Here is a 13,944-nt window from a genome sequence, read left to right on the forward strand (position 1 = left end):
GCCTACCTCCTGAAATTAAGAGGTCAGAGAGGAGCCGCGTTAGCGAGGGCCTCTCCCCGCACGGAGAGCTCCGGAACGCCGGACGTCTTTGCTCCGTGGGAGCCCGGATTCCTCCGTGGACGCCAGCGACCAGGATGTCACCGCCGCAGCCAGCCAGCGAGCAGGCGGGCGCTTGGCCCAGGGGACGCCAGTCCGCGGGCCGGAGGCATCGCTCTCCGCCTGCCTTCGCGGCGGCCAAACCAACCTGAGAGCAAATGGAGTCTCCCGAGGGAGGCTGACACCGGCGGCGGCGGCAGCGGCGGCGGCGCGGCGGCGGCAGCAGACAGCAGGCAGCGAGCGTCGCCGCCGGAGCCGGAAGGCGGGGGATTAGGGGGCACGCGCGCGCCCCCGCAGGAACGTTGTGTCGGCGAGGGGGCGGGGCCTCCGCGGGCGAGCGCGCGGCCCGGGGGCGGGGTCTCCGGCGAGCGGGCGGGAGGGGGCGGGCGCAGCCGCCGCGGAGTCTCTGGGCGCCGCGTGGGTTCTACTAAGGGCCCTGCTGCTCCAACCTGCAGACTGCTTCGCCGGCCAGCAGGGGGCGGTACAAGCTCACCTTGTCTCAGCCCTTTTCCCAGCGTCCCGGTTCCGTGGGCAAGGCTTCCTCCGCTCTCAGGTGCAATAAAAATCGCACCTTCGGAGGGCTCGCGAGAAAGCTGCGCATCCTCAGGTGTCCCGAGCGGGATGCGAATGGGGCAGGGCGAGCGCACGTGGAGCGTGTTTACAAATAGCGGCCCCGGCGTCCGCCCCTCCCCGCGCCGACTCCCGGGTATCCCCAGCCCGCCCGCCGCGGCACGACGAGCCGGAGCAAGGACCGCGAGCCAAGGTAGGAGCGAGCGGACGCGGGTCCTGGCCGAAGGCAGGGAGGCTGGCTCCCCGTGGGGACTGGGGGGAGAGGAGAGGACGTGGGGCTTACAGTCTGCAGCACCCATCCGAGCGAGCCCTGGACAGGTGGGGCGCAGCGGAGGGCGGTCAAACTGGATATCGGGTCTCTCCTCCCTGGTGGGTTGCTCGAGGGTGTGAGTCACGCTCTCCGTAGAAGCTGCTCTGTGCAGAGCTGCCTGTGCCCGAGTCTGTGGGAAGCTCCCTCGTGAATTTCCTGCCGCTCCTTCACTGCCTCTGCTTCTAGGTAGTAGTAGTAAGAGAAATGCAGTTTGACAGAGGCTCCCTTGGTTTGTTTGAAACGGAGATACTGTACGTTTCTATCTTGGCATTTTAAATGGAGGGAATGCGGGCACCTGTGTGCTAATTACCCTGCGATGAACCGTGCCTTCTCCGCGTTCCCGGGCTCGCTTCCCCGCTGGGCCCTCGGAGCCTTCACTGGAGAAGGAGCTCCGCCTTCCTCCTGTAGCACCTGTTTACCGAGGAAACGCTTTTCGTCTTTCCTTTATTACCCTTTCTTTTCTGTATAATTTGAAAAAATGGAGACGCCTTCAGTTAAGTTTCTCTAATTTCTGAACATAAATGTCTAACCTTTTTCGTTAACATAAAGTAGCGTAGTAATTCCTCATTTATTTGCAAAGGCCACGTTGTTGCTACAATGTTTCAAAAGGGAACTGACCTGAGCATTCTTACTGCAGAAAAGAAGATGTTGATTTTAAGGCTTCTAATTATCTGACTTCCTTGCCCAGACTGCTCAATTGCCTTCCTCAAAATCGTAGCTTTCCCCTGTCTGACGTGTTGGAGAATCTTTGATCTCCTAGATACACTGTGAAGTTCTAGTGGTTTTTGACAAATGTTTGCTTTTCCTGAAGGTAATCTCCACCCTCCCCCCCCCCCAAATCAACCACTCAGTCTTGGTTGACTATTTTGGATAAAGTGCAACTTCATGCTAGTTTTGTATCATTTTTTAAAGTTTGCCTCTTTTCTCTGATAGTTGTAACAAGCGTGAAAACTGTTGTATCCGAGGTATGAAACGTTATTCATTCCTCAGAAGGGAAGAGAACTGACATTTACTGACTGCCAATCAAAAGACACTGGCAGAAGTTGGCAACCTGATTTTCCCCCTACTGGGGTTACTGGTCCCATGATACTTAAATGAAATGAACTCTGCCTCTTACCTCCCTCCCCCACTATCTCTGGGGTTTAATTTTCTTCCAGACACCACTTGGTCCTTTCTGTTTCTGAATCCTCCAGCTTGCTTGTGTCTTACCACTTAGAACTGTTCCCTTTTCATCACCTTGTGTAAGTTCAAATCTGGAACACAGCCCACATTCCTTGATTTCCTCAAAACACCACTTGGTAGGAGGCAATTGTATTTAGCCAACTTTTAATAAGACTTTACCCAAGGGGACTTCCCTGGTGGCACAGTGGATGGGAATCTGCCTGCCAATGCAGAGGACACGGGTTCGAGCCCTGGTCCGGGAAGATCCCACATGCCGCGGAGCAGCTAAGCCCGTGTGCTGCAACTACTGAGCCTGCATGCCACAACTACTGAAGCCCACGCACCTAGAGCCGTGCTCCGCAACAAGAGAAGCCACTGCAATGAGAAGCCCACGCACCGTGGCGAGAAGTAGCCCCCGCTCACCACAAGCAACGAAGATCCAATGCAGCCAAAAATAAATTAAATTAAATCTTAAAAAAAAAGACTTTACCCAAGACAGCTTTACACGAGATCCTTTCCTCTAACAGACTTGTTCCTTCTTGTTGGGGGGGAGGGGTTGCTAATTGCAGCAGATATACATTAGAGTACAAGGGGGGGAACCTTAAAATAGAATGTCTGTCAGCCTTGTTTTGTTAAGAGCCTAGCTGGCCACAGGGAACTTCTTATTGCCAATTCTTTTCTTTGGGTCACAGTCTTGCCTCCATCTTGCTTTGCTGTCCTCTCCCTTCTCTCTCCAGCATTTTTCTCAAGGCCCCTTCTCTCCTTCCCTCTCAGCTGCTTGTGAAATCTTAAGATTCTTTTTCCTTTATTATGCAGAGTCATTTCGTATACTGTTCTGTTTTCCAGTTGTCCCTTACCATTCACTGTGGTTTATTCTCTAATCAAAAGACACTTCACTCCTGTGGAGTTGTGCCACCAGTATTTCTTTCCTTCTACATATACACAGACTCTCTTAATCCTTGGAATAATACTATGAGGCTGATGTTACCTCATTTATGTACAGGGGGAAAAAGGCTAGAAAAGTGTATGAATCTATCAAACATAGGTTGTAGAATGGAGTTTTATCTGGCTTTAAAACAACATTCTCTGCCCACGCTATCACAATCGAAGTATTTAATTTAACTCAAAGACATGAAAAGAAGAAAGTATATCATGATTACTTTTTTGCAAAATTAAAATTGCCCTTTATTAAAATGGAACTTTTGACGTTAACCTACCAAAAAGGCATTCTAGTTGTGAGAGCCCTTCGAGTCTGCAGCTATGTTCATCAGACATAACATTTAATTTATTGGAATGTGAGTTTTCTTAAAATTACTCCAAATCACCTGAAAATGGCTCATGTTTCTCACCATTACAAACTCTAAATTCCTTTTCTGCTGAGATAATATCAGTGCAAGTACATTATGTGCCTCATTTTCAGTGGTATCCTTTATTCATAATAGTTTTGTAGCAGAATAGAAAACCTCTAGGTAGAGTAAATTTTTCATTTTAAAGGAACTGCTTCTTTGCTTTTGGGGTTCTATTTATCATTTTCAGCTAAAATATAATTTTGGGGGTGTGTTTTAGGGCAAATAAGCTGTGAAACAGCTGTGATCAGTAAAATGAAAGTTTGTACTTTGAAGTCTCTTTCAGCTGTAAAGTTATTTATATTGGAGACAAAAGCTCAAATTATTCACTTTTAATATAAACATTTTTCTTTTAAATGGTTAAAGGTAGGAACACTTTTCCGCTTAAATTTCTTGACACAAGAGATCAGATTACTCATTGGAAAGTCCCATTCCTTTAAAAAAAAAAAAGTTAACATGATATGGAAAGATACTGATGACTTACACTCTTGTGTCATAGAATCAGGTAGATGCTCAGCAGGGGGCTTTTAAACTTAATTTTGTTTTCCATGTTTCTTTGTTGGCTGGGAGCATAAGTAAAGAGGAGAGAATGAGTTCCTGGAGGGTAGAAAAGATTTAATAGGGTTGGAAGAAGGAAAATTGCTAATGGAAATGTTAAAGAAAAGTTAGAAAAACGTGTGGATATAAATTGAAGAAACCTGTGAATTGTTGATTGATGTCAGCAATGTGGGTGGGAAACTTGAGTGAACTTTGCATACTACCCACCTTACCTTTCCAAACCTGCCCAGTTTCCAACTGTTCTCTAAAGGAGCCTGCAGTTCCATCAGATGGGCCAAGTCAGGTTAATGAGAGCCTGCGGGGCATTACTCTCCCTGTTCCCGGCACATGCAGCTGCATGGTTTCAGGCTACTCATTCTCCTTTAGCCTAAAAAGTCCTCTCCTTCTGCTGTTACTCTGTACATCTTTCAAGTTCTAGTGTGTCCCCAAAGCTGCATTATTCAAGGTTCCTCAGACTTTACGGGTTTGTATCTCCTGGGGTCCAACATCCAGATTCTGGGGTCCACCCCAGGGATGAAGCCCAGGAATCCTTATTTTCAGCAAGTATCCCAAGTGATTCTAATATGCTAAAGGTTGAAACCTTTATACATGGACAATCATTGTGAATGAGATTCTTCTCTTAAAACATATTCTTTGGGGAGGGTTTTTCTTGTCTCTTCCCCTCCTCCCTTCTTAAATTATATATGATGTTTGAAGGAAAATATGAAATCCAGAAAAACGAAAAGGGAAAACAATCATACCAGCATTCAGAGATAACTACTCTTAATAGTTTGGTGTGTATCCACGTTCTTTCTTGTATCAGTGTAACTGTTATATATGTAATGTGTGTGATTTTTATATGCGTATTTCAATAGGAACATGAAGTTATAATATACATAAAATTTTATACATGCTTTTATTAACAACATATGATAAGTATTTTAGGTGTTGTTGATTCCCATCAGCCAGACACCGGCAAGAACACACCCTTGCCAAATTAGGCTTACGACTGCAGCAACGGTGATCCGTACCTTGGAAAACCATGGCCTGTCTCAAAAAGAAGGGTCAGGTGGAGCTTATTATAGGATTTGGATAAGGTGGTTTTTAGAGAAGTTTAAAGAAAGTGAAGGGTCTGTTCTGGGCTGCGTGCTGTCAAAGAGCAGAGGCGATGTGACTGTTAGGTATCTTAATTTTTATCCAGGAAGCTAGAGGAACAGGCTAGAGTCATCACTGGAGAAGAAGCAGTAGTCACTCCTGCTAACCAGAAGAGGGGGATGCTTGGTCATTTTTGTGATGGCACAGCATTCCGCTTCTTTCCTGGTTAAATTTTCAGTTCAGGCAGGATTAGAGAATGATCTTGTTTTTGTCTTGTTTCACTACAGTCATGGAGAGTCCTCTTCCAGTGTCTGAAATTGATTACATTCCTCAGGGTAACACCATGCCTACCTTGTTCAAAGCTTTCAACCCATACTCAAAGGGTCCAGGATCCAAAAAAGTTTAAATAATAATCATTGATAAATTTAAATAATAATCATTAGCTCATTCAGCCTTGAAGGTATCCCTAACGCAACTAGCTGGTCATATTATGATGCAATTCTACCTTATGAGACTCCCTTATGCTTGAAGATGACAGTTATTAACACCTGCTGCAATGCTTCTAGATTAAAAAGACCTCATGATAGTGTTTCTGAAACTCAAGTTGGATCAACTGTAGAAGTTCTCATCACCCAAAAAGAAATACCATACCATTAGTGGTCATTCCACATTCCCTCCAACACTCTCTCTTTTTCCTCAGCCGGCAACCACTCATCTAGACTTTTCATATAAATGGAATCATACAATATATGTCCATTGTGACTGGCTTCTTTCACTTAACAAAATGTTTGCAAGCTTCATCCTGTTGTAGCATGCATCATACATTGTTTCCTTTTATTGCTAAATAATTGTTATATGGATATACTATATTTATCCATCTGTTGCTGGTGAATTTCAGGTTCTTTCTTTGTCGCGAAAGAATTCGGAGACGAAGTGATTGGTAAGAACCAGATTTATTTAGAGAGAAACATAGTCCACTGACAGAGTATGGCCCATCTCAGAAGGCAAGAAGCAAGAGGCCTCAAAATATGGTGTGGTTAGTTTTTCTGGGCTGGTAAGTTCATAGGCTAATGAGTGGGAGGAGTATTCCAACTATTTTGGGGAAGGGGCGGGGATTTCCAGGAAATGGGCCACCTCCCACTTTCTGGCCTTTTATGGTTAGCTTCAGGGTTGTCATGGTGATGGTGGGTGTGTCATTTAGCATGCTAATATATTACAATGAGCGTATAATGAGGCTCAAGGTCTGTTGGAAGTCAAATCTTCCGCCGTCTTGGACCTAGTTGGTTCTCACTAGTTTTCGTCATGTACTATGGCCGTGTCATTCTTTTAAAGGTTGTGCCTTGCCCCCTTCCCTCCTGTTTCATATGTGTCAGTTGATGGACATTTAGGTTGTTTCCACTGTTTGGCTATTATGCGTAATGCTGCTGTGAACATCCATGCACAAGTTTTTGTGTGGACATATGTGTTCATTTCCCTGAGGTATACAACAGATTGGAATTGCTGGTTCATGTGATAACTATGTATAACCTTTTGAGGAGCTACTTTCTAAAGCCCTTTACAGTCTTACAGTGTGTGAGGACCCCGTCTTATTCAGACTGCTGTAACAAAATACCACAGACTGGGTGGCTTATAAACAACAGAAATTTATTTCTCACGGTTCTGGAGGCTGGGAAGTCTAGAACCATGGTGCCAGCAGATTCAGCGTGATGGCTGGCTAGGACCCACTTCCTGGTTGACAGATGCCTTCTTGCTGGGTCCCCACATGGTGGAAGGGGTGAGGGATCTCTGTGGGTCTCTTTTATAAGAATCTGTTAAGGAAGGCTCCACCTTCATGACCTAAGCACCTCCCCAAGGCCTCTCCACCTCATGCCATCACATCCGGCATTAGGATTTCAACATATGAATTTTGGAGGGACGTGACCACAGCGTCTCCAGGGTCTCTGCATCCTCACCCACAATTCTTATTGTCTTCTTTTTTTGTTTATAGCATCCCATTGGGTGTGAAGTGGTATCCCATTGTCGTTTGCCTTTCATTTCCCTAGTGGCTCATTGGATCATCACTTGAGGTGCTTATTAACCATTGGCATATCTTTTTTGGAACTACATCTATTCAGATCCTGAACTCACTTTATAATTAAGCCATAACAGAGTTACAACGTTAAGTGTCAAGTGTTCCAATTGACTGTTCCTCCACTGGCTTTCCTAGAGGGAAGCTATAAGAATAAGAGCCTTCTGAGGAATATCTCTGAATTTAGCGCAACTGATGTTGAAAATACTCCTCATGATATACTGTCACTTTACTTAAGGATTCATGTGATCAATTCTGGCTATCTTTAATGTCAGAAGAAAAGATTATGACTTCCAGAAGAAATGTGGCTTCCTTTTATCTGACAGAAGAACTAGGTATGTCCATTTCAGCACTGACTTACACAAATCTATCATCTTTGGTTGGTGCTCAATTGCTATAGCTAAATCCTTTTGAATTCCTGGTACTTTTCTTATCCATTGGTTGTGTTCTTTTTTAGTCTTAATGTTTTAGTGGTAACTCTCTTTTTATATTACAGTTACCTCAACCATTGTTTTAGAAGCATGTAAACACTAAAATTAAGAGACCAGACAGGCAGTACATCTTAGTGATAAACGTTATGAGTTCTAGAAACACAGTCTCTGATTTGTACATCTGACTGCCACCCACCAGCCCTGGAATCTCCAGCTGGTTTTATAGAATCTTTCACGTATCAAAAACGGGAATAAAAATCATACAGATTTTGGTTTTGTTGTAAGGATGAACCGAAATAGAAATTGCTTTGTGAAGTACCACACTCTCCTAGTAAGTAAATACTAGCTGTGATTTTATTATTTCCTACACCTTTTGACTAGAAGGAAACACTTGCGTTCTCTCAACTTTTTAAGAAAAGAGACTTTGAAAGGAACGAAAAGACAATAGTGCAAAAGGCCAAATTAATTCATACAGATATAATGATATTGTAGAGTATTTGCAAGAGGGGATTGTGTACCTGTGGTTGTCATTATAAGGGGAATTCACAAACCTACATCAGGATTATTTATTAAAAATTCTCATCTCATTAATTCAAAACAGTTGCACATTTTCTTTCCTTGCTTTAATCCTAAATCACAGCATATTACGTATACTATGTTTGGGACAGATTTTTTAGCCTGATTTTAGGTATCTGAAGGGAATAGTAAACATGTAAAACGTGGGTATGATGCAATTGACAGTCTTCAGATAGTCATACTTAGGAAGTATGTTTGAAATATACCCTATTATCTTTGTCCTCCTTTATAAGGTTTGAAAACCAAAACTGGAGAGAAATTTTTTTAAATGGAGAGAGGGGAGTCTAACTCTAGTCTTTCTAGTTGCGTTTATTGTATCTCTCAACCTAAACCCTGACACTGAAATTCTGAAAGGTGGTGATAGGTGATAATTATCTCTTTTCCTTGGCTTTTCATATTTTTTCCTCCTTTGCTTTGTTTCATATATGTGTGTGTGTATACACATATATCATTTTATATGTATGTATATGTGTAAGTAGGTATATATTTTCCCCTACCCTTTTCTCTTTATAATCAAGCTTATAGAGCTCATAAATTTCTGTTTTCCCCCTCTTCCTTTTACATTGTGTTATTTTCCTTTGGGGATATAATAGTGGAACTAGCTAGCAATTTGGAAAGTCCCTGTCAACAGTGTGCTGAAATTGATGTGCAATTACGTGATTGCTTATTTAGGAGAAATTTATGGATTCATTAAATCCATCATTTTAATGCTGACTGGACTTTTAAAATTTCTCACTTCAATCGGTAGTTTGTTTCCACTCGTGTTAAACAGAAACAAACAGCGTGATTTATTTAACAATGATCTCTGTTACTACAACACAGGAGTTAATTTTGCACTGACCTTGTTTGTTCTGAAGTTGTTGGAATTTTTTTTGTAACCAGTAGGTGATTTTAATTTATCATTGCTACAGTCACTGAAGAGAAAGCTTTTAGTTTTATTTTTTTCTGACATATCTTTTATATGCAGTATTGGGACTTTAACCAACCTCCCTCCCTCCCTCCCTCCCTCCCTCCCTCCCTCCCTCCCTCCCTCCCTCCCTCCTTCCCTCCTTCCCTCCTTCCCTCCTTCCCTCCTTCCCTCCTTTCCTTCCTTGCATTTTTTAACTTTTTACTTTTGAGCTGAAGGCTTCTCTCCCTTTTGTGTACTTTGAGACTCTCTTTGATGTGCATGACTATGAAATTGATTTATCTCAGGCTGCAGTAGTTAATTGCTTGACCACTAGGTGTTTTACCATACTCCAGTGAAGGGGGACACACATTGTTATACATAAAATGGGGATTTAATAGCAATTCATATCTGTAAATAATCATTAAACTATTACAGCTATAGTAATGTGAGATATTGTTACTGAACAGTTAGCTGCCACATGAATACACAAGAATCCTGTAGTAATGCACCTTCCATCTTCCCGAGCAGTCCATGATAGTCTAGCATATTATAACTCATGAATTTTAATGCTTTTACAATGATAAGTTATATCCATAAAAAATCCACTGTTTGCAATAGTACATGGCACATGGTATTCTCTTAGTAATTATTTTATTGTTAAATAAATAAATACGTGACATCTTGAGTTTCTTTCTGTTTGTACATTTTTCCAGCAGTGGTTGGGCAAGTAATTTGACTTCTGAGTTTCAAATAGTTTTTCATTATAAAATGGGAATGATGGCATTTACATCCTAGGTTTTTTCATGTTGATTGAATGAGATATAATACAGGTAAAAATGCTTAGTAATTAATTTTTTTAAAAAAATCTCTTCTGCTTTAATTCTCAGTTGTTATTGGTTTACTATTTATATCTTGTAGTTAGCAATGATGTTCATAATATGTCTTTACACTTAATCTTGTCACAATTGGAAATCAGATGTGTTACGAAAAGAGGGATTTACTGATTGTAATTTAATGCATTTGTGAGAACATAGATCTCAGAGAAGCCTGGGTTTGAAACCTAGCTTTGTCCATTGTTGGCTGTGCGAATCTGAACCTTTTTTTGAGTCTCAGTCTCTTATTTGATAAACGTGAATAATACCTATACTGTGGAATTGTTGCAGTAACTAAATGAGAGCATTTGTGAAACACTTTGGCAATAAACAAATGTTAGTGATTATTTCGTATACACCATCACAAGTAAAAAAACAACTTTTAATTCCAGTTCTGGGAATTATTCAGTTAATAAGATTTTTGTTTTATTTGCTCATGGCTTGTTTTTTCACTTTTTGGATTTTTTTAAAGAATATGAAGCATGTTATTACAGTCTCTCAATGGGTCAGGCACTGTGCCAGCCACAGGTCATATATTTTTAAGTAACTTTTTCTTTTCATTTCTTTTTGGCTGTGTTGGGTCTTCGTTGCTGCGCTCAGGCTTTCTCTAGTTGCTGCGAGCGGGGGCTACTCTTCGCTGCGGTGTGTGGTTCTCATTGCGGTGGCTTCTCTTGTTGCAGAGCACGGGCTCTAGGTGCATGGGCTTCAGTAGTTGTGGCTCACGGGCTCAGTAGTTGTGGCTCGCAGGCTCTAGAGCGCAGGCTCGGTAGTTGTGGCGCATGGGCTTAGTTGCTCCGCGGTATGTGGGATCTTCCTGGACCAGGGCTTGAACCCGTGGCTCCTGCATTGGCAGGCGGATTCTTAACCACTGCGCCACCAGGGAAGTCCCTAAAAAAATTTTTTTAATAAAATGTAACGAACTGGATTCTTATTTAAAAAAAAATCAAAAGTAATTGCTTCAAGAATTTTAACCTTTATTCAGAGTTAAGACTTGAAAAAGTTCAGTGGACTCTTCCTGATAGAGGTTGAAAATGAAGAACTCGGATATTAATGGCCACAAACATATGTTCCCATGAGCACTACACTCCTCCTTGTTTTTTTGTCTTAGAGATTTTATATGCTTGCACAATATAATTACAGAATATAATTTTATATTTCTTACAGAAATATAAATCTTTGTTATTTTTCCAGTTGTCTTAAAATATAAATGGCATATAAACATTGCATAAGTTTAAAATACACATGATGATTTGATATAGGTAATATTGTAAAATGATCACCACAGTAAGTTTAGTTACATCATCACCTCACATAGTTATAATTTTTTTTCTTGTGATGAGAACTTTTAAGATCGTAGCAGCTTTCCAATATACAACAGTATTATTAACTATAGTCACCATGCTGTACATTATATCCCCAGGACTTATTTATCTTACCCCTGGAAGTTTGTAGCTTTTGACCACCTGTTTCCCTCATCCTGTATTTATTATTCTTGACTCTTTTTCCTCTTTCAGATCTCTGAACCTTTTTCTCCCAAATCCCTTCGAAATTATATGCATGCTCACACTTTTCAGTTCTTTGTCTGGTACGCTCATGCAATCTCTATTTCTTGTCCTCCTTTTAAATGAGTCCCAAAGCACTTCCAGGAGCAACCCAAGATTTATCACCACACATTTAATTCATTAATTGTGCAAATATCTATGTTATGAAGCTTATAAGGAAATTGAATATGATAATGCCCTATCCCTCAAGGAGTTCTCAATCTAGAAAGATAGGTTTGCAAACAATAGCAATGCCATGTGTAAATATTATACTAGTGGTTTAAACCAGACATATGTGCACAAAGGGACAACCCGTCAGGCATGCTAGTGACATTGGTGCTGGACATTGAAGTGTGTATATTAGTTCCCCAAGTGGGAAGAGGAGACAAGGACATTTCTGGCAAATACAAGACCATGAACAAAAAGGAAAATGTAAGCCTCACTTAATTTCTGGAATGACAATGTATTCGTTTCCTATTGCTGCTGTAACAAATTACCACCAATTGAGTGACTTAAAACAACATAATTTTATTATTTTACTGTTCAGGAGGTCAGAAGTCTGCCATCGGTTTCACTGGGTTAAAATCAAGGTCCTCCTTGCCCCTCTAGAGGCCAGCTTCCTTCCCTGGCTGTGGCTTCCTTCTCTCTCTCCAAGCCATTCGCCCTGAACCTTCAAATCTCTCTGACTACAGTTGCTGTCTCCATCATCACAGCTCCTCCAACTCTGACCCTCCTGCCTTCTTATAAGGGTGCTTGTGATTAGATTGGGCCCACCTTGAGATTAGATTTTGCAGGCCAGTCTTCCCATCTCAATTTGCGTCTGCAAAATCCTTTTGCCACGCAAGGTTACATATTCACAAGTTCTGGGCATTCGGATGTGGACACGTTTGGGTGGTTATTTTCCAGCCTACCACGAGCAAGATATTAGAGTTTAAGGTATACGATGGAAATAAGGGTAGTACAGAATTTGATTTTGAAAAACCTTGAAGCCACGTTAAAGGAGTTTGGAATTCCATCTAGGCCTACAGTTCTTATTCTCATAAAAGGTTAAAAATATTACAACGGATGCTCACTTCAGTGTGAGCATCAGAATCCAAATACAATTAAATGGGTGACCACGGATCCCTCGAGCCTCATCTGTGGAGCCCTTAGACCTAAAGAGAATAAGCAGGAAAGGAACACAGTGAAACCTATTTCAGAAACGAAGGGGTGCAGTTGTACCAAAGGGATGCTGATGAGATCTGCATTCAACATGTTTTCATTTTAAAAATGGCTGTGGGAACAGAGAGGAAATTGATTTGAAAAACTTTTATGAGGTAGAGAGAATAGGCTGTGATGATTTTCTAGGGAGGGATTAAAGAATCCAGAGGAGGCCGCAGCAGCCTTTGAGATGTTTACGAAAATGACCCTAACGTACACGTGCTACTGAAATTTTCTCCCACTTCGTGACTGATTTCTAGAGTCTACCTGAAACCAGCTGTAACTTTCTGTTCAAACACGTTGCTTGCCAACTAATTAATTTCTTCTATTAGGGTTACCATATAATACGTAGTCCCAACTAGGACAATGATTTCTAGAACCATTTTTTTAATATTTAAATCAAACTTACTTGTAAAACACTAAGGTAAAAATGTTGTGCCTTTAAAGCTTCCGTTGTCAAAGGTACAATCGCTTAAGTAATACAGTTTCTTTCTTTTTTTTTTTTTTTTTCTGGTGGGGAGGGGCATCGCTTGACTTGTGAGATCTTGGTTCCCCGACCAGGGATTGAATCCGGGCCCTCGGCCGTGAAAGCGCGGAGTCCTAACCACTGGACCGCCAGGGAGTTCCCAAGTAATACAGTCTCTTAAAGGTGAAAAAGAATTCAAAATCACTTTTGAAGAGTGACAAAAAGCCTCAAGTGTCTTGGGGTTCTGGACTTATGCAGCAAATTTGTTTGAAGATTGAATCAGTGCTGGCAGTACCTCACTATTTTCAGTGTGTGGGGATGACAGAAGAAAATTCAGCATGGGAGAAGAAGACAAGAAACCCTCCTTGGTGGACAGACATTTTTTATTGCTACTTAAGACTGTGGTGGTCCAGAAAACCCCCAGGGGAGTGGGTTGCGGTGGTCCACATAGGCCTCCTCGGCCCGCATCTCGTGAACTGGTCCACGGGACCTTGCACTGGAGTTGGCGTAGAGGGGAGTGAAAAGATCTTCCCAGTGCAAGGCAGACTTTTGGTGATTCTGGGTTCTTAAGATCCTGGTGGAGAGGGTCCTTCTGACACCCTGGCAATAGCCTTTGCTGGTACCTCGCTTAACCTCAGCTTTCCCAGAACACTTTTAAGAGTCAAGGGGGACCTTATTCATAAGTCAACAAGCATAAATCGAAACTTTACTCCAGGCAGACTGGAGTTTAAAGTGCCCTAGTTATTAGGCACTGCTCCAGTGTCCTGGAAAACCAACTTCAGAATC

At 42.0% G+C, this 13,944-nt stretch overlaps 2 protein-coding genes across 2 annotated transcripts in view; one reads left to right on the forward strand and one right to left on the reverse strand.

Moving 5' to 3' along the window:
* TIGD2 (tigger transposable element derived 2) overlaps nt 1–419 on the reverse strand; it is a 28,399-nt gene extending 27,980 nt beyond the window's left edge. The window contains exon 1 of the mRNA XM_022582327.2: nt 7–419. The gene's annotated coding sequence lies outside the window, so the exon portion shown is untranslated. The remainder of the gene's footprint in view (nt 1–6) is intronic.
* A 356-nt stretch (nt 420–775) lies between these two features.
* The window catches only part of FAM13A (family with sequence similarity 13 member A), a 354,033-nt gene continuing 340,864 nt past the window's right edge, over nt 776–13,944 (forward strand). The window contains exon 1 of the mRNA XM_089912479.1: nt 776–859. The gene's annotated coding sequence lies outside the window, so the exon portion shown is untranslated. The remainder of the gene's footprint in view (nt 860–13,944) is intronic.

This window comes from Delphinapterus leucas, chromosome 5 (genome assembly GCF_059928025.1).
Source record: "Delphinapterus leucas isolate spDelLeu-1000000601 "Yukka" chromosome 5, BTC_Dleu_Yukka2, whole genome shotgun sequence".
Lineage (NCBI taxonomy): Eukaryota > Metazoa > Chordata > Mammalia > Artiodactyla > Monodontidae > Delphinapterus > Delphinapterus leucas.